Source organism: Spermophilus citellus (genome assembly GCF_964194105.1).
Source record: "Spermophilus citellus genome assembly, chromosome: 7".
Lineage (NCBI taxonomy): Eukaryota > Metazoa > Chordata > Mammalia > Rodentia > Sciuridae > Spermophilus > Spermophilus citellus.
In genome coordinates this window covers 27623784-27650610 of record NC_138188.1, presented here as the reverse complement: position 1 = coordinate 27650610, position 26827 = coordinate 27623784, and the positions used below count along the sequence as shown (strand labels likewise).

Genomic DNA, 26827 nt, shown 5'->3' with positions numbered 1-26827 from the left:
TACAAGAGGAGATTCACAAATGGCTCTGAAGCACATGAAAAGACGCCCACCATTGTTAGTCACGAGATAACTGAAAGTGAAATCAAATGAGGTTCCCCTAGACATCCTAGAGAATAGGTAAAATAAGAAACACCAATGAACATTGGTGGGGACCCAGAGCAGCGGCAATTCTTCCATCCTGCTGGTAGAAGGTATGGAACAGCAGAACCAATGTGCAAAATGGTTTGACAGCTTCTAAAAAAGTTAAATATGTATTCCCTAAACCGTACAATTCCACTCCCAAGTACTCACAGATAAAAAAATGAAACCAGGTGTCTCACTTGACATAAAATAACAACTTTCCTTTGAGGAAATTAGAAAATAGTTTATTCTGAAGCCCCGAGTGGTGGCCTACACCTGTAATCCCAGAGGCTCAGGAGGCTGAGACAGGAGAATCGCAAGTTCAAAGCCAGTCTCAGCAACAGCAAGGCGCTAAGCAACTCAGTGAGACCCTGTCTATAAATAGAATACAAAATAGGGCTAGGGATGTGGCTCAGGAACCCCTGAGTTCAATCCCTGGTACCAAAAAAAAAAAAAGAAGAAAGAAACAAAGAAAGAAAGAAAATGGTTTATTCTGAACTAAATATGAATGACCATGGCCTGGGAACATAGATTCAAATTATCCAACAACATGCGAACAACAAGCGAGAAACAAATCGAATTAAAGAACAGTATGATCCCTCTCTCTGTTTGTGTTCATGTGTTATAAAGCCAATAAAGTTATAGAAGTTTAGAATTTATAAACTTTTAAAAAGGGGAGTGTGAGGATTAGGAAGAAACAGAATAAAAATTGAGCTCTGATTGTCTTTGATGAGGACAGTGGAATTGGGGATGGGGGTTAGGCTCCACTCCCTCATTGTGGCTAAAAACCCTATGTCTGGCCTATATCTTCAGAGCGATCATTTTTCAGCCTCCTGGGAGATCAGGATACATGCAGGCCAGAAAACCCCAAGGCCTCATCCCAGTCTCAAATATCTTTGTTCTGTGCCTTTCTCTGCCCTTGATGGCCCCAAGGTCACACTCAGGATTTCAGTGAGTCATGGAAGCCAGTATAGAAGCAGGGTTCCATCTCTGCCTACTGCTGGCCCCTGAAGCCCCACCTGGTGCAGCAAGGTCATTCTGAGCACAAGGACCTAGGGGTCAACCTGAAGCCCTGGTCTCCTCAGAGCAACTGCCCCAGGGGTCACTGAGGATCGCATATGGAATGTGCAGGTGAGAATGTGCAAGGCTGGTGTGGGCTGTAGGGGGAGTGTGGGGAATGGCAGAGGCCGTTCAGGCTTGGGGGTGTGAGTGTGTAGTTAGTGGGATGATGGTCGTTAAGGTGTAGGACAGGGGAAGTGTTGGGAGGAACACCTAGGACAGGGAAGGTGCAGGAAGCATCTGTTGGATGATGCAACCCCAAATGCCAGGCTCGCAGCTCAGGATTTCTTTCTTACTTTGGATCATGGCCTAGTGATTTTTTAATATACTCTTTCTTTTCAATACCTTCAAATAGAAAAAAACTTTAAACATCTTGACCAGCTTTTCCCATTATCTTTAGCAAAAGGATTCCTCCCAATCGTCACGTCATTATCAGAAGTAGGAGTGTCTCCGTGCTGGATCTTTAACCCATTGCTTTATTTTCAACTCTCTTTCCCCTTTGTTAACAAAGCACAGGTGTGTCTGCTTGCAGCCAAGAAAATCTCTATCGTAATAAACAACTACTAAAAATTCACATACATTTCAATTTCTGTTATGTCTGGACAATGCCACATTGTGTTCTTTTTTCTTTTCTTTCCTTTTTTTTTTTTTTTTTTTCTTTCCCACCTATGACCCCCGCTCCCTGACCATTTTCCCTACCTATTAGTGGATTGATTGAGAATTCCTCAAAATTTTATTCTTTTTATCATTTTTAGAAGTTAAGGCAGGATGCTGATTACCTAGCCAGCATCCATTTATCCCATTTTTCTCATCAATGGAACTATAGCTATTTGGAGTAGCATATGCCAAGATTAGGCAGCAGGAGAAAAAATAATAGATGACCTTCCTTAGTCCATTTTGCCACTAGGGATGTCAAGCGACTCTCACTGCCCAATGAGATGTCAACAGAAGACACTGAGTGAACTTCTGGAAAAACTAGGCTTCCTGGGGCCAGGATGACCTTATTGCCCTTAACCTCCAATCCTCTTATTTCCTGAAATATACACAAGATAGCAGGCACTCTGGTAGCCATTTTGGGACTGTAAGAACAACAGTCCCATCCATTCACAAGCATGGGAAAGTTTGGACACTAGGATCATATCAAGGATAAAATTGATTTTCTCATTTTTTGAGCCACCATTGTGTTGGTATCTATCATAATAACCAAATATAATTCCTGATATTAAAATTATGTATTTAATTTTATTTTTACAATATACTGCAATGTTGATATGTGTATTTTGTATTATGACTTCCTGTTAAATTCTGGAGCAAATCATTGTCTCTCATCTCATCCTGAATCAGGTAAGAACCTTACTCCACTTCTTTTTCCTCCACTCACTCCTACAACAGTCTCACATATTGTTAACATCTTTTTTTTTTTTTAAAGAGAGAGTGAGAGAGGAGAGAGAGTGAGAGAGAGAGAGAGAATTTTTAATATTTATTTTTTAGTTCTCGGCAGACACAACATCTTTGTTGGTATGTGGTGCTGAGGATCGAACACGGGCCGCACGCATGCCAGGCGAGCGCGCTACTGCTTGAGCCACATCCCCAGCCCCTTGTTAACATCTTAACTATTATTTTTAAATTGATATTGAATTTACAGTAAAATCTTGCTAAGACTAAATAGTACATTTTTATGACCTCTCTGCTCACTGTATGCTATGAAATTCCCAAATTTGATTCCCATTGCAAAATTAAGAGTTAGGTTGGGGGGGGCGCTGAGGTTTTGGCTCTGGGGTGGGAGCACTTGCCTTACATGTGTGAGGTACTGAATTTGATTCTTTGCACCATATATAAATAAATGAATAAAATAAAGGTCCATCAACAACTAAAAAGAATATTTAAAAAAAAAAGAAATATTCTTTATAAAAGACCCAGCTTGGAGTATTTTCTTATAACAGCATGAATGGACTAAGACATGTTTTCCTTTTGTGTCATTTCCTTCTGAGGTTTTCACTGTTATTTACTGAGCCAGTATATATTTCCGGGCACTATAGAAAACTTTTCAGGTTTTTACAGATAAGAAATGTGTTCTAGTCAATTTTTTTGTCACTGTGACCAAAAGGCTTGACAAGTGATTATATAAGGATTCTGGCTGTGGAAATGTACCAGGCAGAGTTCCTCTGATGAGCAAACTCAGGAGGGTAACAGGCGCCCTGTTTTCCACACTTGGACTATTCTGCAGTTTCTCCCTGGAACTAATGAGATGACTAATACATGCTCAATGCCTAGCTGTTATGGCAGTGTCCTTCATGAGGAGGCTCTGTACTAGAGTCTTATCAGCCTCAGCCTTGATCTCAGAAACTCAGCTTCTGAGAATAAAGGAACTCTCTTAGACAACACCAGTGTGTCACTGCACCTAAACCTGCTCCTATAACAGTAACTTTCTACAATGAGCAATATGTTCTAATGACGCCAATGACCTAATGTAACCTATGGATATAAATAAACCTGGCAGCTCAGCCAGCAACTCCTTTTACTTTGCCCCTGCACCTTGCTTGCTTCTCTCTCTTTTTGTTTTTCTTTACACAATTAGAGGAGGAGAAGTTCATTTAGGGGTTCACAGTTTCAGAGGTCTCAGTCCATAGATGGTCGGCTCCATTCCTTGGGGCATGAGGTGAGGTAGGACATCTTGGCAGAAGAGTGTGGTGGAGGAAGGCAGCTCAGGAAATGGCACCAGAAAGCACAGAGAACTGCATTCAACAAGAACAAAATGTATGCCCCAAGGGCATGCCTCCAGGACCCACCTCCTCCAACCACACCCTACCTACCTACAACTACCACCCAGTTAATCCCTATCAGGAAATTAATCCACTGATTAGGTTAAGACTCTCATAACCCAATCATTTCACCTCTAAACTATTTTTACATTGTCTCATACATGAGCTTTTGGGGGACACTTCATATTTGAACCATAAAAAATGGTACTTCTTTTGCCCTTCTACTTGGATAACATTGGGGGATGTTAATAATTATGTGCTAAAAATCACATTTCTTTGGAAAGTTAAGGTGTTTCTCCTCTCTCTCTTTGCAACTCTTGTTGCTACTGAGAACATGGGTGTCAATCTGACTTATTCCTGGATGGGAAACTGTTGCTTTTATTTCCTCTTTAAATATTTCATTATTTCATCTTTAGCAGTTGAGATTTTTTGCCAGAACATGTTGAGTTCATCTGTTTTCAGTCATCTTGGTATGGTCGGTCAAACGTCTTAAACTATGATTCTGAAGAATCTCTTTCAGACTGTTTCATCGATGGTGGGAAATTCTCTCATTGATGCTTTCAGTATTTCTTCCCTCCATTCTCTATACTTTTTTTTCTCAGGAGTGCATGTTTAAACAACACTGGAACCTCTGGATCTTCCATTTCTGGGGAGTGGGCTGTGAGGAATGGGATGTCAGTTGATGATATTTTGGAGCCTTCTTGGATAAGGGTGTCATGTGGCATCCAGACCTGCCATGCCTCTCAAGACCAGCCATAGATCCTCCTGGAGACAGGTAGTCTCTTGCCAACTGGATGATTACATATAAGTTTTCTTGAGGTTTGGAGTGAAAGTGTTAGTGCATGTTTTACTGATTTGGCTGAGTATTTTCTTCTACAGATAGTCTCTCTCTTTTTAAAAAATAAAAAATATATATTTCTTCTTTTCTTTCCTTTTTCTTTGCTTTCCTGTACAATCAATCTAAAAGGTATTAGGCTGGTCAGCACAGTATAGGTGTACACTGAGGGTAGGGGGAACTCACCACGGTAGAGGTCATCAAGAATGGTGAGCAACAAATCGGAGTCCGAGCTGCGGCAACTTGAGTCCTGACCAGACAAGCATTTAGAAAGTTTCTTCCACTTTTTGACTGAGTATTGTTCGAAAGGAGTGCAGCCAAAACAGTAACCAAAGGAGGCTTTATGCCTCCAAAAAATCTCAAGGAAAATTATTGCAAGCAACAGTAGGTAGCTGTGGGATCAGGCTCTAAAGGAAAGGGTAGAGAGATCCAGTCAGTTAGCATGAAGGTTGGAGATAAAGTTCTTCCCCCAGAGTATGGAGGCACCAAAGCAGTTCTAGGAGACATGGACTGTTTCTTATTTAGAGATGGTGACATTCTTGGAAAGTATATAGATTGAAACAAATCACGGTTGAAATGGCATCCTATGAAGCTACCCCTTCCACTGAAGCGGTGAAATCTTTCATCGTGTAAATAATTCCCATGTGTCTTTTATAATAAACTGATGACAATCTAATAACATCCACTATCTCAAAAGTTTAGTTTCCCTGTACTTGTGTAAACATTTCCCCATAAAATATGTAAACGGGAGGGAAGAAGAATGGTGAGCAAGGCATTGGCCTAGGAGAAGTGCCCGTCAAGGAAACCTGGTAAAAGCAGGATGGGTTCACACAGGGGTCCAAGTTCATTCAGTATTGCATATCCTATTCAATGGGATGAGGGGGGCATCCCTGATGTGTAGGAAGTCAGAACTTTAGCACTATGAGGAAGATAACCTGACAGAGGGTGTCCTGAATTTCTCTGTCAGCTCAGGTTGATGAAAGGAGCATCTAAACAGATCTACAGAGCAATCAGGGAACTAGGAACCATCAGCTGGGAGGAGTACAGCTGTGTCGGGGCTGCCTGGTACAGTGTTGGATCCTGGGGGAATAAGGAAGGCATCCATGTGGGTGATGAAAAGCAGCAGCAATGGAAGATTGGTCACAAAAGGGGAAGAGTGATCAAATCAGAAAATTAATTTTGAATGATTGGGAGCCATGACTCTCACTGTCAGAAATAGGAGTTAGAAATAAAGAAGGATTCCATGATAGCTAAAGAGTGATGCTCACCACCCACCTCCTCCTCCACAAATAAGAACCTAAACTGGCCAAATAGCTGCATTTCAAGATGAGTGGCTGAGGGAGGGCACTGGAACTCAGCAAGGAAAACACGGGAAACTCAGAAGATATGAAGACCTGGGATGACAACCGAGAGAAGAATAGGACACATTAGCAACCACAACCCCAGCTCCCTGGCTAGGTGTCCTCCTCACATCCAGGGAAAGGGTAGATGAAGAATCTTATCCAAGCCCCATCCCCACAGAAACTGTGGCTGTCATCAGGGGTTTGAGGTCCACTTAAGGAAGCTACCTGAATTATGCAGGGTGGCTTCGCTTCTGGGAAGGAACCCACATCATCTCTTCACAAACTTCCAGAGCCCAGGCTGTTACAGTGTGTCACCTTTTTCAGAATGGAACCACATACTGCCTTATTAATCTCTGCATATTCACATTCTTAGAATCTCACCAACATTCCCCCACACTGCACAAAAGGCTGCAGTCCCAGGAACCCAACTAGACCCAGAAGCTCAACTGTGACCAGAGCATCCCACACAGTATGCTACACCAGAGAGGAAAGGTGGCTGGCCTGGTAAGGGGTGCCACTCCCATGACCTGATAAACACAGGTACTTGCCACTGGGACCTGAGTGAGACCTGTTCACCACCTCCATCCCTGACTACCTGCTGCTACTGTCAGCTCATGTACCACTGTTGGCCCTGCAGGCACATTCATGACACATGCCCACTATCACAGCCCAAGCTTGAGCTTGAGATTGTGCACTGAACACTCTACTGCTGCTGGCAGTGCCCAAAATCACTTTACAAACTGAAAAACATTTAGGTTGAGTACACTATGGCACCCAAATGCAATCAACATCCATGTAACCTACCAAATTGATGCACTTAGACACAACTTCAAGGGAGGTCATTTTGTAGCCATTTTATAACACTGTTAGAAACAACTGATGCACCAGATGCACAAATATTAATGTAGGGACACAATAAATAAGAAAAAGCAAGGTAACAAGATGCAACAACTCTTTAGCAACAGACACCAAAGAAAAAGATATTGACAAAATGCCTGCTAAAGAATTCAAAAGAATTATTCTAAGGAAACTCAAGGAGAAGCAAGAGAATATAAACCAACAAATTTAGGAAAAAAAATCATGATATGAATAAGAAATTCAGCAAATAGTGATCATGATAAGGAATCATACAGAAATTTTGTAACTAAAGAACTCAATAAGTAAAAAAAAAATTACAGTTGAGAGTCTCAACATCAGTCTAGATCAAGCAGAAGAAAGAATTCCTAAATTTAAAAACAGGCCTTTTGAAATGTCTCAGACAGACAGACAGACAGACATAAAGATAAAAATAGTGAAGAAAACCTCCAAGAGGTATAGAACAACTAAATGAAAAAGGGTCCTAGAAGTTAAGAAGGGGGAAGAGCCATAGAAAACTTATTCCATGAAACACTAGCTGAAAACTTTCCTGATCGTGGGAAAGATATGGACATCCAGGTCCAGGAGGCCCAAAGGATCCCAAATAGATTTGATTCAGCAAGGTACTCACCATAGCATATTAGGTAGACTTCTAAAAACTGCAAGAGGAAAGTCACATTTGATGGAACCCCCATTAAACTAGCAGCAGATTTCACAGCAGACATGACTAAGGAAAAAAAGTGGGGGAACATATGCTACCAATATCAGGAATGAAACAGTGACTGTCTCTGCTAACCCTATAAAAATCAACTCTCCTCATATAGATTTGTTAACATATATCGAATGGACAAATATCTCAAAAAACACAAATTACCAGAATTTATCCAATATGAAAGAGATAATTGAATAGTTCCATAACTGTGACCTAAATAAATTTATAATTTAAAAACTCCCCTCAAAAAAAGAACCCTCCAGGTTTTACTAGAAAATTTTACCAAATTTTTAAAGAATGAAAAACAATTTACCCAATATTTTCCAGGAAATAGAACAGGTGATATTTCCCAATTCATTTAATGAAACTGTTATGACCCTGATACAAAAATCAGGAAAAAAATTATAATGAAGTAAACTGTATACCAACATTCCTCATAAATACAGATGCAAAAACCCTAAACAGTATGGTGTCATGAGCCATACCTGGGCTCTATGTGTGAGCTATGAGCATTTGAGCGTATGAGGGGACTGGTCTGGCGTTGGGCACTGATTGGGCTTGTGCAATGCAAATGTGCCTTTCCTTTTTGCATTGCACAAGCCCAATCAGCGCTAGAGATGTGTGTGACTTGCCAAGATGTCAATCAATCTGCTGACCACAAGACATCACCAAGCAAGATTCCACCCTTCAAAACCTACCCCTTACCTTATTTGGGTGAAATATTCTATTGAATGTCTTCTCCCCAATAAATAGGGGGGGGTGTCCAATGTGCTCGCTCTCTTGCTCTTTCTAGCGTTGGGGTCACCAAGCTGTCCTGCCCTCATTCTTAGAAACTCATGTTCATGGGCTGCGTGGTTTCTTTACCATTTTCTTAGTTATTAATACAGCCAGCTCCTTTGAACCCAACTCATCTCACCAACCCAGCCAGCTGGTGACAGTATGGTAAGTGTAATTATATAACAAGAATTACACAACATGATCAAGTAGCTCTTATTCCAGTCTGGTTCAACATTCAAAAATCAGTTGAGGGCTGTGGTTGTGGCTCAGCCGTAGAGTGCTTACCTAGTATGTGCAAGGTCCTGGGTTCAATCCTCAGCATCACATAAAAAATAAATTAAATAAAGGTATTAAAAAAATCAGCTGAGGTAATCAACTGTATTAATAGGTTAAGGAGGAAAATCCTATGATTATATTGAATGTTATAGTTTGTATATAAAGTGTACCCCAAAGATTCATAAGTCTCATGCCCAGTTCAACAATATTCAGAGTTGGGGCTTTTAGGAAATGATCGGATCATGAAGCCCATAACCTCATTGATGGATTAATCCATTTGATTGATTAATAATTTCAGTGGACTATTGGAAAGTGGTGGAAACTATAGAAGGTGGGGTCTAGGTGAAAGGACTGAGTTTTTGAAAGTGTGCTCTTGGGGACTATATCTTGTCCTTGGCCCCTTTTTCTCTAAAAGCAGGAAGAGAAGAGCTTTCTGTCACCATAAACTTATACCATGATATTTCTGTCTTGGAACCAGCTGATCATGAACTGAAATCTTTGAAACCATGAGCTAAAATGAAACATTCCTCCTATAAGTTGTTTTTCTCAGATATTTTGTCACGGTGACTAAAAGCTGATTAACATATTGATTAATGCAGAAAAACATTTGGCAAAAATCCATTACCCAATCACATAAAAAGCACTCAGTAAAATAGTAATAGAGGGGAGCTTCCTCAACTGGAAAAAGAGCATCTACCAAAAAACAAAAGCAAAAAACAACCCTACCGCCAACATTACACGCAGTAGTGAGATACTGAATACTTCCCCACTAAATTGGGAAGAGAGGGCTGGAGTTTGTAGTCAATGAAATAAGGCAAGAAAAGAAAATAGAGTGCAAACTGATCATAGAGCAAGAAAGAAAACTGTCTACCTTTACACTTGACATGATGGTATATGTAGAAGATTTCAAGCAATTTACAAAACAAATATTTATCCTAGAAATTATAAGTGAGTTCATCAAGGCTCTAGGATGCAAAACAAACAAAAAAATCAATTGCATTTCTACATACTAACAATAAACACAAGGTCTCCAATTAAAAAAAAATAACCAGAGAGAAAGGGGAAAGGGGATGTTTCATCAAGATAGAAGATCAGTGGATTAGATGAAGGGGACTGAAGGGGAGAGAGGAGGGGATAGGATAAGGCAAAAACAGAAAAATGAATCTGACCTAAGTTTTCTATGTATATATATGAATAAACCACTGTGAATTTCACCATAATGTATACCTATAAGACATCAGCTATAAAATAAACAAACAAAAAACCCCTAAACTAAAAGTAAATAGCAAAAGCTCAGTAGGGGGAAGGAAATAGGGGAGAGAAGAGGGGTGGGAAAGGAGAAGTACTGGGGACTGAATTAGAACAAATTATATTCTGTGCCTATAATTATGTCAAAATGAATTATGTCAAAGTGAATCCTAATGTTATGTATAGCTAAAAAGAATCAATATAAATAAATAAACAAACCAACTATTTTGTTTAAAATGAAGAATCTGGGCTGGGGTTGTGGCTCAGCAGTAGAGCACTTGCCTCGCACATGTGGGGGCCCTGGGTTGATCCTCCGCACCACATAAGAAATAAATAAATAAAATAAAGGTATTGTATCCAACTAAAACTAAAGAATATTTTTAAAAAATAAAATGAAGAATCTGTTGGGCTTGGTAGCAGATGCCAGCAATTCAGAAGGTTGAGGCAGAAAAATTGCAAGTTCAAGGCCAACTTGGGCAATTTAGTGAGACCCTGTCTCAAAATAAAAAATAAAAAGGGTTAGGGGTGTGGGTCACTGTTAGCATGCCCCTGGATAAAAAAATAGATAAACATTTACAATAGTTCTAATACAGTGAAATACATGTATAGGACTTGAATGGTAAAAACTGCAAAACACTATTAAAAAAATATAGAGAAGATCTAAATTAATGCAGAGATAAGTCATGCTCACAGATTGAAAGACTCAACCTGGTAAATATATCAATTCTCCCTGCATTGTAAAACTTTCCATTTACAGCTGCCTCCTCAACCTTCTTGAAACCACCCCAGCAGCTGGGTTGGGGAATCTTGCTGTACCCTGAGAAAGCTGGAAGTTCAGAAAGCTGGAATCTGCCTTGGCTGGCATGATTCAGGATGAGACCACAGATTTTTCTGGCTAGAGTAGAGTGGTTACTGTCCAACAGTTGCATCGTGTTGGTCTGCCCTTTCTGTGGTGTTTTGGCTGGAGATGGCTTTTTTTAGCTATGTGGGGAAACGTCTTTTTTCTTACCCATTGGTATTTCTAGATTGCTAGCCCTTTCAGCTCCAAGTCTATGATGTGTGAGGCAAAATAAGCCCCAGGATACTCATCCTAGGTGTTATTTCTTGGGTCCTGAGGACTCCAGCCAGTTGTTTTCTTCCCTGTACCATTCAGTCTATGTTAAGTGTTTTTAATGAAAATTTAAAATTTTTTTAATGAAAATTTAAAATTTTTTTTTAATAAAAATTTAAAACCATGGGGTTTTTTAAACTCTGAAAGCCAAGCTGAGCACAGTCCCTGTTTTAGCCAGCTTTTTGTGTCACTGAGACCAAAAGACTTGACAAGAACAACATAGAGGAGGAAAAGTTTATTTTGGCTCATGGTTTCAGAAGTTCAGTCTATGGTTGGCCAACTCCATAGCTCTGGGCACAAGTGAGGCTGAATGTTATGGTGAGATGGTGTGGCAGCTAAGAAGCAAAATATAAACCCCAAACGCACACTCCCAGTGACCTCTTTCACCCAGCCACACCCTATCTGCCTACTACGATTACTATGCTGTTTGTCCATTTCAGTGGATTAATCCACAGATTACAACTCTCATAATCTAATAATTTCACCTCTGAACTTTCTCGCATTGTCTCACACATGAGCTTTTGGGGGACACCTCATATCTAAACCATGACAGTCCCCATTAGAGAAAGCTGTGTCTACTTGCCTCTTACCTAGGGAATTAGCTTCAATAGCTGCCTGGTATTACCAGAGGTGGGGGAATGATGGACTAATTAGAGTAAAAACAGTCTCTCTGTATGTCCTGTTTTCAGTTAGATCTTTCTAAACTCAAAGAGAACTCTGGAGTACCTGGGACAATTGGACTGAGACTGGTCAGTGGACCTCAGTATAAAGATGGAGTCTCTCTCCTGGTGTGTGTCTTCTGTCTCACTTGGGGTCCAGTTCCCACAGCTGACTACTGACAACCTCTATCCACTCACAGGCACAGGCCCTGAGATTTCTTGGAGGTACATATGCTGGGTGGGTGTTAAGGAGCCGGTGGTTTCCTGTCTCTCTTCCTGACACATGCTGTGTGACTCCAATGGCAGGTGCCATCTACCTGGAAGACTGTTTTGACAAGTGGGCCCCCCCCCTTTTCTTCCTCACCCCCATCAGTCGTCAAACCCTAGCTAGCAGATGTTTCCACAGGTTGTGTACCAACCCGCTTAGATTCTAATTTCATTTCAAATTTTTATTTGGATCGTTTATACAGCAGAAAGAATGACTCACTTGAGCTCACTGAGTGTTTAGCTTAACTCTTCAAAGCCCATATTTTGAACACACTTTATCCTAATCCAATAACATTCCAAGGACTTGTCATGCAGAATTCTAGGTACAACTGAAACTACAAAGCTAGATATTCTTGTGTGTGTATGTGTGTGTGTGTGTGTGTGTGTGTGTGTGTGTGTGTGTGTGATGCTGGAGTTTGAACCCAGGGCCTTGTGCATGCAAGGCAAGCACTCTACCAACTGAGCTATATCCCCAGTCAAAGCTAGATATTCAAAACAGGCTCAGCTCCCACAATGATGGCATGGGCTTGTTCCCTTACCAGTCTGGAGGAGGAGAAAGAAGCTATTCCTAAAGGGCCCAAAGAAGAGAGCCCCTCAGATGAAAGGCCAGTCAAAGACAGTAGGTCCTAGGCTGAACCTTTGCAACCTGCATTTGCCAATGGTGATGGGCATCAAATTTGACCTTGGACCTGCAGATATACCTAAAATGTCCTAGAGACCACCACCACCACCACCCTCAACACAGAAGGCTTAGGATTGAGGAAAGTCACCCCCAGCTACAAGGAGACCCCAGCTACATGAAAACCTCCAACTGGTCCTCCCACTGCTTATGCAGGGTCCCGTCATTAAAAGACTCTGGGGAGAGTCACAGACCTCAGACTTCCAGGATGGAAGTTCAGAGACAAACACCTGGAAGACCCAGGGTGAAAGTGAGGGACCTCAGGGTTGGAGGAAAATGCAGACTGTGAGACACTAGCTGAGAGGTGGTTTAGTCACAGATGCCTCCAAAATTTGTATGTTGAAACCTAGTCTCCAATACAATAGTATTAAAATGCGGGGCCTTTGAGAGGTGATTAGGACATGAAGGGTGCAGCCCTCAAGGATAAGATTTGTTTTCTTATAAAGGAGACTTTAGGGAGCCAGTTTACTCTTCTGCTATGAAAGGACACAGCATTTGCCCCTAGTGAGGATACAGTAGTAAGGTGACTTCTTTCACCCAGCCACACCAGATGAAGTAAACAGCCTTCATCAGACTCAAAATCTGCCAGTGCTTTGATCTTGGATTTCCTAGGCTCCAGAATGGTGAGAAACAAATTTCTGTTCTTACCCAGCCTAAGATATTTTGTTTATAGCAGCATGATTATATTATGGCAGGATCCAGGATAATAAAAATTATGGAGTAGAAACATCCACGACATTCCTAACCATATGTGTAGATGTGTGCATGCATGAGAGGGAAAGAGAGACAGAGAGAGACTGAATCACAGAAAAATAGAGACAGAGAACCATGAAGCTAATCTGAAGCATGACCTAAGAATTGCTTAAGGTTTCCTGAAGGCTTAGTGGATGAAGCACCAACTTTTTGAAAGAAAAGAGGAAGACAAATGGTATTAAGTCAATTTCCAGAAAGTTATAGAGCCAAGAGAAGCATGTTCATTTATACAAGGGCAGGTGGATGCTCAGCCATGGGGATCTGCAACCAAGGGTGGGGGTGTTGATCACTGGAGGATATATAACCATAAATGAAGATTATAGATGATTGATATGATATGATTTCCTGACATAAATAGGGGTGTTTATCCATTGATAACATATTCAACCATAGGAGAATGTCTACACATTGGCAAAATGTCCATCTATGGGGGAGGTAACTTCAGCCACTTATGAGGCATGTAGCCATCTGTGGGGACATCAGCTGTAGTAAGGATGTCCTGCTATGGTGGGATGTGCAGTAATAGAAAAAGATCCAACCATTGGGTCAATTCTTTGCCATAATTAAGACATCTAGCCATGAGGAAAGATGCCTGTCAGAAGCTCAGTTGAGCTAACGAGAGCTGAGCCGAGATGTGATAACAAGCCAAAATGAATGTTAACAGTGAAGCTTTTAATGACTTACTGTGGTAGTATAAACAAGAAGCTAAACTGGAGAAAACACTGACTCTCCTGTACTCCTTTTCCCTGCATGTCAATAGAGGGGTGAGGTAGATTGGCATGGATGCAGGGGTCTCATTGTTGTGGGAGCCCTGGAGTAAAGGTTTCTGCAGTTTTTGTTTATATTTTATTTTTTGAACCCAATGGGTGGGAGGAGTAAGACTGAAGGGCTAGCAGTGGAAATGTACTGAATACCGAGTCAGCGTAGATAAAATGTGTTTAAGACCCCTCCCCCCACCCACACTTAACCCAGTTAAGGAGGTTTTGTGAGAGGCACCTAGAGAAATCTTCAGCCCAAGGCCCTTAACAAAGAGGTCTCCAAATGAAGCCATCTGAGCTAGATATGAGTCCAAGCATGACAAGCCAGAGAGTCTTGAGTCCTTAACTGTAACAACTCCCTTCAGAGATCATGCTGCATTGGCTATACACCAAGTCTGGAGTGTGAAGGGCCATCTTATCCTGTAAGTCCTGCAGAGTAAGGCCTTTGTAGTTGCCTATGGTGAGGCCTGAAAACTCATAGGAGATGGTCTCCTTAATGTCCATGCATAAAGAGGGATTTCCAGCTATAGTTGGGGATGTCCAGCCTTGAGTGGAGACAGATATCCAATCAAGGGTAGGCATGTGAAACACACATTTGTAGATCTCCATCAATGCATTAGAAGAGCCAAACGTGAATATGTCCAATTATGTGTGGCATTGTCTTTTCAAGGACAATGAGGGTGTCCCCCCCAGAAAAGGAAATGTTCAAGCATGTATGCTTCCGATAATGTGAGAGGACAGCCTTGAGCGGAAGTATAGAAACATGGTACTAAGGCTAAACAATTCAGAATTTGGCTCTGTCATGCATCATGTCAGCCTTGGACCTCAGTTTCTAATTTATAGAGCAGGTCAGGGATGTATTGTCATTATCAGCCTGCAGAAGTCCTTGGCATCCAAAGACTTGAGGAATTTTTCACACACACACACACACACACACACACACACACACACATCCAGATTTTCACTGGGGAAGGGAACCAGTTTTTTTTTTTTTTGTTGGGTCTTTTGTTACCAGACTTTCAAAATAAAACCCATCTATTCCGAAATGATTTCATATTGCTCCTGCGAAGGGCTGTGGGCCTGGTAGGTGTAGTATCAATATCAGGCCTGGAATATGCATCTTAGCACTTGGCAGAGGTTTGGATGGATTCACCATATGCAAAGCAAAACTGCAGCCTGACCACCTGGTCTATATAGAATCCCCGCCTCCAGTTTCAAGCTGCCAGCCATTTCTGTTCTAGCAGCCTGCCAGTCTTGGCCTCAGTCAGCACCGAATGATCAACATCATGAGGCAGTGCAAAAAGCAATGCTGTACCCAGTGTATCACATTCAGGTGGAATCTTCACGGTTGCTTTGTTCTGCTATGCATTATTTGGTCTTTAGAAAGCATAGCAACTTGGAGAAATAACTACTCACACCTCAACAAAGTATTTGCCAAAAGGGGGCCCTGATTCTCTTTCTTGGATATATTCTTGAGTTTGTGTCCAGCTTCTAGCAAATGATGATCCTGAGTAGGTATATCCTAATCTGTAAGTAGAGATAGACATGTCCTGTTCCCCTCTTAGGGGCAACATCTGGGAGGAAGCATATAATGACCTGAAGGCTACCACATTAATATGACAAACCTTGTTCATGATTCTAAGACCCATAAGAGTTCTCAGAAATTTGGGGCCTTGATTTAAAAAAAAAGCACTGAACCCAGGGTCTTGTGCTAGACAAAAGCACTCTACCACTGAGCAATATCCCAGCCTTGCCTTGATTTTTTATTTCTTTTTCGTTATTTTTCTCTCTTTATCTCTATTATTTTACTCCTTCTGCTTCTGTTAGGCTTAAGTTGCTTTTATAACTTCTTGAGATGAATAATTAGCTCATTGGTTTTCTACTTTTCCTAACGCATACACTTAAAATAATAGATTTCTCTCTTAAAACACATTTTAGCTGTATCCCACAATTTTTGATGTGTAGTATTTTGTTGTCATTCGGTTCAAAATAGCCTCTAATTACCATGTTGATTTCTTCTTTGACTTATAGAAATGGAGGGTGTAATTTTCAAACATTTGGAAAATTTCTAATTGTCTTTGTTATTACTGAGTTCTGACTAAATTCAGCAGCAATCATAGAAACTTATCTTTATAATTTAAATTCTTTGAAGCTTATTAAAGCTTGTTTTATGGTCCAATTTTGGTAAAAATTCCATGTGTGCTTGAAAATAATGTGTATTTTTATGTTTTTATTAGTGTATTATAGTTATACATAATATTGGGATTTATTTAATTATACAGTTTGTTTTATATTTGTTGGATGCAATGTTATTCACGTGTTAATTAGATCAATGCTAATTATGTTGTTTAAATATTCCATTTTCATACTTATTTTCTCTTTTAATTCTGTCAGATACTGAGAGAAGTATGTTAGAATATTCCATTATATTGTGTGTATATGTTTCCTAGTGATTTTATCAATTCTTGATTTATGTATTTTGAACCTTAATTTATTAGATGCACACAAATTTAGAATTGCTATACCATCCCTGTGGGAAGATATTTATCATTATGAAGTGAGCATCTTTATTTCTAGATTTTTTGTCTGAAAATATGCTTTGCCTAATGTTATTAATCAGACCAACCTCCTTTGGTTAGTGTTTGCATGGTTTGTAATTGTCAATCTGTTTACTTTCCATCTTTCTAAATTTTTGTCTCATAAGCAGCATGTTGTTTTGTTTTAAATCCAATCTGACAATCTTTATCTTCTAACCAGAGTCTTTTGTCCATTTATGTTTTAATATAATTACTGGGTCTTTTAAATTTTTATTTGGTGCATTATAATTTTACATAAGAGTGGAATTCATTATACCATATTCGTATATGCACATAACATAATTTGATCAATCTCATTTCCTAGCACCTTCTCTTTCCTTCTCCTCCCTCCCATGATTCATTTGTTCTGTTCTACTGATCTCCATTTATTATTATTATTATTATTATTATTATTATTATTATTTTAATTAGTGCATTATAATTATATAAGCAGGATTCATTGTGATATACATGGACATAGAATAATTTGGTAGATTTTCTGTCTATTCTTTCCCCATTTCCTCCTCCCCCTTGACCTTTTTAAAATTTTTATTTGTTCTTTTTAGATATACATGACACAAGTTCAAAACACTAGAAAAACCAGGAAGAGTGGGAACATACCTTAACATTGTAAAAGCTATCTATATACATTAAACCCAAGGTCAACATCATTCTAAATGGAGAAAAACTGAAAGCATTCCCTCTAAAAAGTGAAACAAGATAGGAATGCCCTCTCCCTTGATCTTGATCCCCCTCTTCTATTGGTCTCATATTTTCTAAGGTCCCCTTTTATCAATTCCTTTCTCTACACCCCTTCCGTACCACATAAGAGGAAACATTGAATTCTTCTGAGTCTGGCTTATTTCACTTAGCATGATATCTTCCGGTTTCATCCATATACAGCAAATGACATAAAATCATTCTTCTTTATAGCTGAATAACATCATTGTATTTATGTGCCACATTTCTTTTTCCATTCATCTGTTGATGGGCACCCAGGCTGGTTCCATAACTTGGCTACTGTGAATTGTGCTACTGTAGTGATACACACAACCCCTGTTTATAACAGTGCAATTTGCTGGTATATTTATATTTCAGAATACTGTTTTACTGTTTGCTTTTCATACCTTTTCTTTTAATTCATCTATTCCAAATATTCCCCCATCATTTCTTTCCCTCTTTTGACTTGATTTTTATTTTTCTTGCACCCCCAAATTTATTAGTTTGGAATTTAAATACTTTTTTCCTTACTATTAACTTAGTGATTACTTTGACCAGCACTGTCCAAAAGAAATATAATGCATGTTGCAAATATAATCTGTGAGCTATATGTGTAATTTTAAGTTCTCTAATAAAAAAATGAAAAAGAGGTTAATTTTAATAAAATACTTAATTTAATCCGACATATCCAAAATATTATCATTTCAGTATATAAGCAATATAAAATTTGTGAATGTTATTGTCTCCTTTTTTGCAGTAAGTTTGAAATCTGGCGTATATTTTATATTTATAGCACTTATTAACTAGGAGTAGTAACATTTCTGTCAATAGCCATATGTGGTTTGGGGCTACCATATTGGGCTGATCAGCCTTCTGGAGAATACAATATGAATCTTTAACTTTTCAAAGTTTAATATAAATTTATTATTTCTACCTTACCTCTTCCCAGATACCTCAAGGAGCTCAGAACATTTTAATTTCATTTCATTCTCTTCCCAGCTTATATAATAATTGTTCAATTAGGTTCGTATTCATTTCCATTTCCCCGAAATTTACTATTTTCATCGATTCTAAATTTCCACCTGCCATCTAGGCTCTTTTTCCTTCTGCCTGAAAAACACTGCTTTAGTCTACTTTCTGTTGCTGTACCCAAATACCTAAGACTGGATAATTTATAAGGAAAGAGATTTATTTTGGCTCATGGTTCTGGAGGTTAAGAGGTCCAAGTGTATAGCACTGACATCTGCTCAGCTTCTGGTGAGGACCTTATGCTGCTTCAACTAATGACAGAAAATGTTAGGGCAAGCCAGTGCATGCAGAAGAGACAAACCACAAGGGGCAACCTTGCTCTTACAAATATTCCCTTCTCTCCTGGATAGTCTCCTTTCTTGGTAACTATCCCCTGCCAATGGAGCGGATATGGTTATGTCTCCTATACAACGGTAAAAGCCTATAGCTTTGTTCAACTTGGCTCAGTCACCTGGCATCGGTAAGGAGTGATGGGGAAATTATGAGCTCAAAAGTGACCAAACACATATTTGAGTCTTCTTTAGGAACAGGATCTATAGAAGAAGATGTAAAACTTATCCATCTCCTGACTAAATTAGAGGTGGAGTAGAAATATGTGACATCTGAATCTCATCACTTACCAGAATCTACTCCTATATGTTTCATATACAGTCCCTTCCTTGTGGAGCCTGTAAAGAAAACAGAAAAGACCAAGGCCACATTACTCCTTGAAGACCCTCTCTTGTGCATTTTTCTCAGGCCCTATTTTGTCATATACATACTTCTGTTGGCCCTCATCCTTTGTGCTGGGGTCTAGTCTTCTTACTCTTCTTCTGTGGGATCTTGAGGATGTTCCTATTGGATAATCCTTTATGCTTCCCAGCATGCATCTCTCCAGTTCTCCTCAATGGTTCTCAAAGAAGCACACCATTCCTCTTTATTTTCAAGATTTCACACATGGGGAAAATAATAAAGTGGGCATTGTGACAAAGTTTGCATCCTTCATACAGCATCCATTTCCAAACCCTTGCTCCTTACCACACATGAGATGGCACGAGAAACCCAGGTATCCAATGCTTGTGTTAATATCTCAGGGGTGGCCTTTTCATTGCCTTCCAGAGGAGGCCAGACCACTCAAGATTATCTCTGACAGTCAGAGGCAGGTAGAGGGACGTGTTCCAATAGGACTTCCTGGCAGACCAGGTTCTCCTAGATTTCACCCCTCTATCTACATCAATGCCATGATTCTGGATCATAGCTGTGGCAAGAGAGTTAAGAGAGGATTTTGCTTTGTTTCCCTTCATTATAAGAGCATGACTTCCCCCAGGCCAGATCACATGAAGTGATACAGTATCAACACTGTATTGTTCTGGAGATGCAAGTAAAAACACAATCTCAAAACCCAGCATCCAAAGACCTGAATGGAATGCAGGTTTGCTCTGAGTCCCCCCCCCCCCACCTCCGGGACCTTAGTGGGTCTCTAATTCAGGATAGTTCCTCTATTTTGGCTGACTGTTATGTTCTGATTTTTCTTGTTACTACCATTTCTTTATGATCTCTATGCTCTTTGTTCTCACTCTTATAACACTGACCACTTTATAGATGCGTCCTGATTATCAGAGCATATGATCTTCGGCTCTGCTACTCTACCACATGTCTCCATTTTTCAAAACTCAAATTTCAGGGCATGAGAATGTTTTCTATTCATATTTCACATGTGTTTGAGCACAAAGTTCTCTGTAGATCCATTCGTTTTTTTCAAATATACTATTCTCATTTTTATGTCTGCTTGCTCCCTGAGTGTCTGAACTCAGTATCTAAGTGCAGAATTTTCTGCTTCTATTTGTAATTCCATTGGTGTTTTTATTTACATATTTTGGAGTTATAAAAGTGAATGTATGCACATTCCAAATTATTATAGCTTTTTCGAGTAGTGTTCCTTTTATTGGTTTAAAACAGGGATTCAAGGGCTGGAGCTCAGTCATAGAGCACTTGCCTACTATATGTGAGTTCCAGGTTTGATCCCCAGTGTGGTAGTTAGCTGCTCATTGTTGTGATTAAATTACCTTACATGAACAACATAGGGGAGGAAAAGTTTATTTGGGGCTGACAGTTTTAGAGGTTCGGTCCATGGTTGGCTGTCTTCCTGATTCTGGTCCTCAAGTAAAGCAGAACCTCATGGCAGAAGGATATAATAGAAGAAAACTGCTCAATTCATGGCAACCAAAAGGCAGAGGGGGAGGGGAGGAGAATCCAGGGACAAGATATAATCCCCATGGAAACATCCCCAGTGAGATACTTCCTCTAGCCATATCCCACCTGACTACAGTTGCCACCCAGTAGTCCATTCAAATTATTAATCCATCAAAAAGGATTAATCAACTGATGAGGATACAGTCCCATAATCTAATCATTTCACCTCTGAACATTCCAGTGCTGCCTAACATGAGCTTTTCAGGGGACATCTCATATCCAAACCATAGCACCTAGTACTGCAATAAATAAATAAATTCAAGAGCTCACAGGCTGGGGGCATGGCTCAGTGATACGACACTTAATTGGTTTGTATGAGACCTTGGGCTTGATCCCACCCATCAAAAACAAACAAAAAAACACATTTTTTGCATATATATATATATATATATATATATATATATATATGCAAAAATGTGTATGTGTGTGTGTATATATATATATATATATATATATATATATATATATATATAGAGAGAGAGAGAGAGAGAGAGAGTTTGTTTCTTTGGTTTTCTGGCCATTGGTCATGGTCACAACTATTTTTTCTTTTTATTTATTTATTTATTCTAATTTGCTATATATGACAGAATGTGTTACAATTCATATTACACATATAAAGCACAATTTTTCATTTCTCTGGTTTTACACAAAGTAGACTCACACCATTCGTGTCTTCATACATGTACTTAGGGTAATGATGTCCATCTCATTCCACCTTCTTTCCTACCATTAAGGTATTAAACCCTACCATTAAGACTTAAAGGCAGCCATAGACAAAGGTGTTGATTGTGTACCAATAAATCATTATTTATAAAAAACAGGGAGTGGATTTAATTAGTCAATATCAGTTTGTCAATTCCTGATATAAAACATCTTCATTCCTTGTGATGTTCAAATTTTTTACAATCTATTCCATTTGTTAGAATTTGCCTGCTATACCATTTTTTTATCTCTTTTCTTCCTTTTTTGTTGTTTCTTTTCTTTGTGTGTGGGGGGAGTGAAGAAGAGAGGGAGAGATTCTTCATATCAGAGAAAACATTCGGCCTTTGATTTTTGGGTATTGGCTTATTTTGCTTAGCAGATATTCTCCAGCTTCATCCACTTACCTGCAAATGCCTTAGTTTCAATCTTCTTTAAGACTGTGTAATATTCCATTGTGTATATATACACCACATTTTCTTTATCCATTCATATGTTAAAGGGCACCTAGATTGGCACCATAGTTTAGCTATCATGAATTGAGCTGCTATAAACATTGATGTGGCTGCATCACTGTAGTATGCTGACTTTAAGTTCTTTGGGTGTAAACCAAGGAGTGGGATAACTGGGTCAAATGGTAGTTCCACTCAAAGTTTCCTAAGGAATCTGCATACTGCTTTCCATAATGGTTGCACCAACTTGCGTTCCCACCAGCAATGTATGAGTTTACATTTTTCACCACATCCTCACCAACATTTGTTGTTGCGTATATTCTTGATATTGCCATTCTGACTGGAGTGACATGAAATCTTAGAGTAGTTTTGATTTGCATTTCTCTAATTGCTAGAAATGTTGAACATTTTTTTCATATATTCATTGATCGATTGTATTTCTTCTGCTGTAAAGTGTTCAGTTCCTTAGCCCATTTATTGATCGGGTTATTTGTTATTCGTTTTTGTTTGTTTGTTGTTTGGTGTTAAGTTTTTTTTGAATTCTTTATATACCCTAGAGATTATTGCTCCAAAACACTAGAAAAACTAGGAATAACAGGAACATATCTCAACATCATAAAAGCTATCTATGCTAAGCCCCAGGTCAATATTATTCTAAAAATTGAAAGCATTCCCTCTAATAACTGGAAAAGACAGGGATGTCCTCTTTCACCACTTCTATTTAACGTAGTTCTTGAAACACTGGCCAGAGCAATTAGACATACAAAAGAAATTAAAGGGATACGAATAGGAAAAGAAGAACTCACATTAGCACTATTTGCCAACGATATGATTTTATACCTAGAAGACCCAAAAAATTCTACCAGAAAACTTCTAGAACTAGTAAATGAATTCAGCAAAGTAGCAGGAGACAAAATCAATACTCATAATCAAAGGCAATTTTGTATATCAGTGACAAATCCTCTGAGAAGGAAATGAGGAAAACTAACCCATTCACAATAGCCCCCCCCTAAAAATAAAATACTTGCAAATCAACCTAACAAAAGAGGTGAAAGACCTCTACAACAAAAACTACATGATGCTAAAGAAAGAAAGTAAAGAAGACCTTAGAAGATGAAAAGATCTCCCTTGTTCTTGGATAGGCAGAATTAATATTGTCAAAATGACCATACTACCAAAAGCACTATACAGACTTAATGCAGTTCCAATCAAAATCCCAATGACTTTCCTCATAGAAATACAAAAAGTAGTCATGAAATTCATCTGGAAAAATAAGAGACCCAGAATAGCTAAAGCAATCCTTAGCAAGAAGAGTGAGGCAGGTGGCATCACAATACTAGATCTTAAACTATACTACAGAGCAATAGTAACAAAACCAGCATGGTATTATTGACAACAAAACAGACTAGTAGACCAATGGTACAGAATAGAGGACACAGAGACTAACCCACATAATTACAGTTATCTTATATTAGACAAAGGCACCAAAAACATACATAGGAGAAAAGATAGCCTCTACAACAAATGGTGCTGGGAAAACTAGAAATTTATATGCAACAAAATGAAATTAAACCCCTGTCTCTCACCATGCACAAAACTCAACTCAAAGTGGATCAAGGACCTAAGAATTAAACCAGAGACTCTGTGTCTACTAGAAGAAAAAGTAGGCCCTAATCTTCACCATGTGGGATTAGGCCCCAACTTCCTTAATAAGACTCCTATGCTACAAGAATTAAAATCAAGAATCAATAAATGGGATGGATTCAAACTAAAAAGCTTCTTCTCTGCAAAAGAAACAATCTGTGAGGTGAACAGAGAGCCCACATCCTGGGAGAAAATTTTTACCTAATTAGATTTATTTCTGTCCTCCATTTTTTTATACAGGACCATCCCACCACTACTAGTATTTTAGTCAGCTTTTTTTTTATTTCTGTGACCAAAATACCTGAGAAGAACAATTAGAGGAGAAAAAGTTTATTTGGGGACTCTGGGTTTCAGAGGTCTCAGTCCATAGAAAACTGACTGCATTCCTTAGGCATGAGATGATGCAGAACATCATCGAGAAAGGATGTGGCAGATCTAGGGACATGGCATCTAGAAAGCAGAGAAAGAGAGACTCATCACTCACCACATACAAAATATGTTCCCCAAAGACATGCCCCTAATGGCCCACCTCCTTCAGCCACCCCCTACATGGCTACAATTACCATCCAGTTAATCCCTGACAAGGGACTATTGCACTGATTAGGTTAACTTTCATAACTTAATCATTTCACCTCTAAACTTTCTTGCATTAAAGATTTTGGGGGACATCTAATATCTAAATTGTAACAAGTAGGGTAGGATAGCAGTCCAGCACCGGATACCACACCCTTGAATATAGCAGTGAGTGTTCTTAGCTCTCTAGAAGACACAAATCAGCTTGCGTGGGAGCTACAGTCTCCTGGGAGTATCAGCAACTATTCATACATGGTGATTCTTGTTCTTCCTCCTCTCCTTTACCCATAAGGAGCAAATGGGGTGCATACAATTGCCAGAACAAGATCAAGGTGTGTGCAGTTCACCTTGACACAGAGAAACATTGCCTTAGTCTCCCACTGGTCTTCTGTCATTCCAGTCACATAAGGCACACGACCAGCATTACATTCTGCATCTCTCCCAGTCCAGAGGGTTTATAGCAGTCAGGACAGATAACAGTCCGTGGTGTACAGCTTTCTGTCAAGCACACACAGACACATGACAAGAGAAATTTGTTTCAGTCCAAGGCCCAAATGATCTAATTGGTAAGACACAGTGAGTCACTTTAGATTCAGATAGTTTAGTGGTTCTTGTCTCACATCGTAAAAGAAATAGCACAAAAGAGTCCCAATGACTAATATAAGTTATCAGAGACCTCGTTTCTGGGAAGCCAGTTCTAGACTGCAGCTAAGTGGCTTATATTCTGCAGTTCTATTTGAGGGGGTCAAGGCAGAAAATCCTTCATCAAGACTTGGGAGGAGATAAAAATCTCTCCTAACAGCCTCCCAAGAAAGACAGGGAGTCTCATAACAGCTCTTTGCAGGCCTTCCATCCTCTCCTGTGACATCCTCTCACAGGACTCAGACGAGCCTTTGCCTTTGTAGCCCATGTAGACATGTGCAAGGTCACCATGGCAAAGTCCTTCCCTACAATTTATCCTTTGACTTTCACATATATAGATAAGAATTCTAAGGATCCTAGGCTACCCCCATCAGGTACCCTGATTTTTTGTACAGACTGGTGCTTGAACAAGTCCATTTTATGTGTTTTAGGTAACACTGGATGACAGTGACCATCACTCTGACTTCTAATAAATTAATTAGGTCCACTTAGAGTTCTGACTGCAACCAGGCTTCCCATCTAGAGCCAAGTCTGCCAACGATGTCATGAATCCAGATGCAGCAAGAGGTGTTGGCCACAGCACACACCCTACACCAGAAGGTTCAGAACAACAAGTCTGAAAAACATACAAAAGGGTCTAATAATAAGATGAAGCTAAAGCGAATCATATCAGTGTCCCCAAAGTTAATCTTTGGGGCTGAGGTTGTGGCTCAGCGGTAGATCACTTGCCTAGCAAGTGTGAGGCCCTGGGTTGGATCCTCAGCACCACATAAAAATAAATAAATAGAATAAAGATATTATGTCCAACTACAACTAAAAAATAAATATTTTTTGAGAGAGAGAGGAGAGAGAGAAAATTTTTTAATATTTATTTTTCAGTTTTCAGTGGACACAACATCTTTATTTTATTTTTATATGGTGTTGAGGATCGAACCCAGTGCCCTATGCATGCCAGGCGAGCGTGTTACCGCTTGAGCCACATCTCCAGCCCCCAAAATATTTTTTTAAAAGTTAATTTTGTTTTGTCATCTCAAGCGGAGACTGTTCTTTTTTGGCTCTTGGAGGATAGAGAGTTTTTAGATTAAGATTTTTCATTGATTAGTGAGGGAGTCTGGGTTAAAGTAGTTAGATGCCCTGAGGACAAGAGGTGAGAGAGATTCATGGTCCCTCTTTCCACTTCTGAATATTCAGAGTCTAAGTGTTCTCTCCTTAGCTAGGCTTAGTTCAGCAAGGATATGGTCCAGCAGATTCTTCCTTACGGACCCTGTACTATCCTAGGATCTCTGCCACTTCTTGACATGTGGGCTGCATTCCAATACTCTAAGTGGACCTCAGGGATGAATATAAATATATATATTCATCATATTCATCATACCTCATATTCGTCATTAGATGCTTTCCAAGTAAATGGCCTCTAAGAAGGCAACTTGGAGGCCACTGTAGGGAGCAGGAATGTCTGCGGGAATGGTCCAGGCTTGTTTTTGCCTTGGGGTCACAAGGTCCTTATTGCTGGAAAATTCTTTACCATTCTCTGTAGGTACTTCACATCTTTTTTACTCATCTCCTGTCCCTCCCCTCCCCACCTCCTGACTCTGCTTCTGCCATATTAGTCTTATTCAAACATGCTGGGCTCTTTTCTGAACCAGCATCTTCTTATATGGTAGATCACCAGATAAGCTGCTCAGTGCCCTTCTTCGCCCCTCAGTGAAGCTTCCTCTGGTCACTCCGGTAGAAGTGAGACCTCTTCCCCATCCTGGCATGCTCTGTCTCCCTTTCCTGCTTGACTTTCTCCACAAGTATCACCAACTAAACATCGTCTATATAGCTTGCCTATTTTTGTCACCACTGGGACCCCAGCCATACAATGTCTTGCACACAGTGGGTGCTCAATAAGTATTGAGCGAATAAATGTGGTCTGATCCAGTTAAATTAACCCCACCTTCACCCCCTGCCTTAACGCAGGCCACTCAGCCGTAGGTCACAGACAAGTGTCTGCACCTTGGCCAGTGGTCCTGACCATGGATTTCAAGCTACACTAAGCTCAGA

At 39.7% G+C, this 26827-nt stretch overlaps 1 pseudogene across 1 annotated transcript; it reads left to right on the top strand.

Annotated features, from left to right (window-relative positions):
* Nucleotides 1-135: 135 nt before the first annotated feature.
* Nucleotides 136-5335, top strand: LOC308652756 (10 kDa heat shock protein, mitochondrial-like; annotated as a pseudogene). Its single transcript has 2 exons — nt 136-191; nt 5035-5335. The product of its transcript is annotated as a 10 kDa heat shock protein, mitochondrial-like (transcript).
* Nucleotides 5336-26827: the final 21492 nt, after the last annotated feature.